We start from the raw sequence: 5,105 nt of genomic DNA, 5'->3' as shown, positions 1-5,105 counted from the left end.
AAGGATTCTGATGTTCCGTCTGACAAAATTTGGACATGTTGCAAGGCGGGATCAGTTCTTGTAGACTTCTCCCAGCTTCTCTTAGTCTAAAAAGATATTTTCCCAGCTGAGAGAAAGAAAGACTTCATGCAAGAGCAGCAAAGATCTAAGTTCTGCTTCCTCAAACCATTGGCCAAAGGTTAGCAAGACCTCAGAGAGGAATGGCATTAGAATCTATCTAGACAAACAAAACACACAGAAATGCTGGGGACTGGGGCTGGGAGATTGGAGAGTCTATGTATTAGAAGTTGTAAATTACTACCATACCAGATACAACTATGCAGACATAATAATTCATGTCTTTGTACTCATTGTATACTGGATTAACAATAATAAATACAATCAATCCAAACTGAATCCTAACATAACCTAGAGGGAGTGGCAGAAATTTGTAAAGGGATTAGAATTTTTATCTATCACTCAGAAAGAGGCAGAAATAACATTTAATTATAAAATATAATTAAACATCTTTAGATAATAGATAATGTTATAATAAAATAACATTTAATTATAAAATATAAAGGAATGTTTCACAAACACTTAAATAACCCAAAGGTAGAACTTCTCTGGTAGTTCCAAGGAAAAATATGGACTATCTCCTCTCATATCCTTTATAGCTTCAGAAACCCATTACAGGTTAGATATGAATCTGTTCCAAATGTACAGCTTGAGGGGTTGACCCATAATTGAGTAAGAGGCAGAAATGAAGTTTAGGTATGTTTAGAATGTTTCTTTCTCACATAGAAACGTTTTAGACTGAGAGTCTTACCCTGTGATTATCCAATCTTGGCCCTTCTCTTAGAGGCCCACTCACTCACTTATTGCTGTCAAGTCAGAACTACTCATAGTTGACCTTCAGTGGGTTTCTTGGTCTAATGGTAAGAAGCTGCACTGCAATCCCAAAGGTGCTCGGTTTGAATCCACCAATCGCTCCATGGTAGAAGGATGGGCAATCTCCTCTCTTGCTATTTACAGCCTCTGAAAATCCTTTGGAGGGTCAGCTCTGACTGTTTCAACTCTATAGCACACAACAACAAATCACATGGGAGGAGACTACTTATATTTGTTTCTCACTAGAAGCAACTGGTGGACTTGAACCATGACTTTTGAGTGAGCAAAGCAGCTTCTGGTGGTCAACATTATCAGAATTCCTTCCTAGAAGCCAGATTTAGTTCCCCCCCCACACAATGTTATTTCTAACTATGATAATGCTTATTACAGATTAAATTGTGTCTTCACAAAATACCTGGGGTAAATTCTAGTGTGATTCTGCTTATACTACCAATTTGGAATCTCTTATTTTGTTATGTTAATGAGACAGAATAAAGGATTAGAATAGAGTATATCTTCAACCAATATCTTCAATCAATCTCTTTCGAGATAAGAGATTTGACAAGTGAGCAGAGATGGGAAAGAAAGATATTAAGGCACATGAAACTCACTCAAAAGCAGAAGGGAGAGACCTTTTTCCAAAACCAGCAGAGATAATAAAAGCCTTCCTCTAGAGCCAACACTTTGAATTAAAACTGTAGCTTCCTAAACTGTGAGAAAATAAATTTCTGTTTATTAAAGCCATCCACTTTTATGGTATTTGTCATGCATGTGCTAGATAACTAAAACAATGATAGTATACCTAGTTTAAGAAGCCAGATAATGATCTGAAATAGCCATTTACCACTCTCCAAATTGGCTAGTGAATTGCTACTAGTCTTCTGCATCACATTTTAAATGTTAGCTCCAGAAATATCCCTTACAAGAATGTTCTTTGTCTGTGTTTCCAGACACTTTGTGTTAACTCCACGACATAGCTTTTAAATTGTCCATTTCTACATCTGTCTCCCTAAAATATTTTAAGTATCATAAGAGCTACAGATAAATATAATTTGCCACTGTAAAGCAAGGGAGCTCTGGTGGCCTAGTGGTTGTGCTGCCAGTCCAAAGACATATGGTTTGAATCCACTAGTTGCTCCATGGAGAAAGATGAACAATTTCCCCTGTGCAATTTATAACCTCTGAAAATCTGCTGAAGGGTCAGCTGAGTTGTTTCTGACTCAGATGCACAGAACAACAACTGCAAAGCATGTTTCTGGAACAACATGGTAGGTACGCAATAAACTATTTGTTACCCAAAAGAAATTTTAACAGGTTCATTTCAAAATAGTCTTACCAATACTTGCAATAATAAAGATGTCAATTTCAATAGTTAAGAAGTTACAATTCTTCCAAATAACAGGTCCCTGCAGAAACCTCAGAATCTTACCTGAATTGAGTTAGAGCCTCAATGACTACTAACAGTGTCATTAGAAAAAGTGATATAGATAATCTTACTAATAGTCTTTGAAAGTTTATTTTTAATCATTTCTTTTCACAATACATTCTACTTTATAATACATCATTCCTATTGATCTTAAATCCAAAAATAAATGGGGTCAGGAGGGTTGTTTCATAATGGAGGTGATTTGGCCATACTTCTTGAAATATCCTTGAGAAACTTACTAAAAATTGAACCCATGCAGAAAGCTTAGTAGATGGAATTTAGAATGACTGGACAGAAGAGACTGGGTAAAACTCCTGATCCTTTGCTGACAAAGCAACCTATATTGAAGATTCAGAGTCCTCGTGTCTTGACTGCTACAAAAAATTCCTGAGTAGGAATTGCAACTAGGGAAAAAAGTTCTCTTTCTCTAATTAAAAAAAATAATAAGTGCCATGCATACCAGTCTTATACTAAAATATATTTCATAACCACTGATGTGATAACACATGAGAAAGAAAAGCAAATAGAGTACAAAACAATATTCTTATAGCTTACTGAATATATGGCTCTAGAATATGAGTGAAGACTGATTGCTAAAATTATGAATGAATGCTTTAACTCAATATTTTAAAATTCAATGTTTTTAGTAGATCTTCTCACTGACTGGACTCTTCTACCCAAAACAAATGACCAAGAGAAGACTAAAGGGAAAGTTTAAATATTCTATTAAGAATAGAAGACTAAAGTAGCTTCTCAAAGCTAAGCATTTCATACATGCTAGGGTAGCAAGTCATTAGCATACAGTTTGCATAGTTTTCCAACATATGAGAACTATAAGTTTAATTAACAAATAATTTTAGTGTTATGTCTATTGCTTAACTCAGAGATAATATGAATCAATAGTTGAATTCAAGAACACTTCTAGTTTCTTTCTCTAGGTGAAAGTTTCTAGTTTCTAGTTTCTTCGTGTCTTCTGCATTTGTATTTTCCAGCATCCATGATTTCCAACAACCATCTCAATCAAAGTCTTTCTCTTACATAAGTTATAAAAGATTGCTTTCTCTCATGTCACCCTGCTGAACACTATGCCATAGTTATGTGTCAAATATCATAATGGTTATCCATCATGGACAGTATTTGGAGGAGTTCCCAGATAGACTCAGGTTTGGAAGCAGGAGTGGCATCCACTACCTAAATCACATGACTCTGGAAACTCTATAAACTTGGAGAAACGACGATAGCTATAGAAAGGTATTAGGTATTTTGTTCACAGAGTCTCTAGTCTCTATGAGTTGTGCTCGACTAGAGAGCAAGCAACAACAACAACATGTCACTCTTAAATCCTTTAAGTTTTGTTAGCAGGCGGGGGTGGGAGATAATAGAAAAAACATATGGATAGAACACTGGCATGCTGGACATGAAAATGTAAACAAGAGCTAGAGAGATCCAAAAAAACCAAAATTTCCACCCAGACATAGTTAAAATAATTAACTATATATTTCCTCCTTTGGATTACTCATTTTCAAAAATTACTTTAAGAATTCAAGAAAAGCTAGAGATGGAAAAAGAGTACTCCAGATGAAAGGCAGATGTAAATTAGGAGAACATTACAAAATAGAAGCTAGGCAACAAAGTGCAAGACACATAATAAGTGTAAATGAAGAAGGAATTAGCAGAATATGATTGTTCTTGTTTGGTAATGAGATGTCACAATTATATCCTTAAATTATACACAAAAGACTATATAACATTTGTTTGTATGTACAAAATAATTTTAATATACAGTGCTGTTACAATCAACAAGTGCCCTTAATCTGGTATACATAAAAAAGATGTAGTATGCATAATAAAACCCAAGGAGGAAGTTCTGTTGCAGACTACAAATGCACTTCTTTGTTTCACCTGCACTGCTTGGCTGTAGATCTCTATCTGGTCTGTTCATTCTCCTCATCCTATCACTCCTACAACTGCTACTAAGACTTTTATCTGTCTTTCTAACCCTAAAGCCTTACATTCAAGCCTCTTCATGGCAGGAAAAGCAGGAACAGAAATCATGCCTATTTATAAGGCTCTGTTTTGAAGTACAGATGATAACTACTTTATTCATGTAGCAAAAATTTTTAAATACAACTCAGCTAATACTTTCTAAATTATAAAGCAGACATTTGTAAATAACTAGCAATTTGTAAATAACTAGGAAATAATATATGATATTATGTATCTAGTATATAAACTAAATATATTCTAGGCTATGTTATATCTATGTTAGATATAAAATGAAATACGATATAATATCTTACTTGAGTAATACACATAATTCTGAGTAGCAGAAAATAAATAGTATAATATGGACAAACACTTTAGTCCCAGAACCACAACATATTTGCTAGTTAAAAGTAATAGCTATAAGGATAGGCAAAGGGCATGAGCTTTGTAGAAAGAAAAAGTTGGGCACTCACTCTCCACCACTTTATAGTTGCATCATCCTATACAAGAGGATAGGCAAGAAACTAACATTTTCTGAATACATATTCCAAGCCAGTCATTCTATTAGGGCCTATCTTAGACATACATACAGAGCTCAGCTGGTCTAGTAGGTAAGGTGGTGTGCCACAAACCTATAGATATGCAGTTCAAATCCACCAGCTGTTCCTCAGCAAAAGGATGAGCGATCTCTTCCCATGCCATTTATAGTCTCTGAAAACCCACTGGAGGGTCATCTACAAGTCAGTTCTGAGTCAATGACACACAACAACATAACAGAAATATTACAAGCAGGTGGCTTTAACAAACCGAAATTTATTTTCTC

The sequence above is a fragment of the Elephantulus edwardii genome, unplaced genomic scaffold, assembly GCF_000299155.1.
Source record: "Elephantulus edwardii isolate Elephantulus edwardi_28Jun2011 unplaced genomic scaffold, EleEdw1.0 scaffold00163, whole genome shotgun sequence".
NCBI classification, from domain to species: domain Eukaryota; kingdom Metazoa; phylum Chordata; class Mammalia; order Macroscelidea; family Macroscelididae; genus Elephantulus; species Elephantulus edwardii.
The sequence above is the reverse complement of the archived record's forward strand: the minus strand, read 5'-3'. Positions refer to the sequence as shown.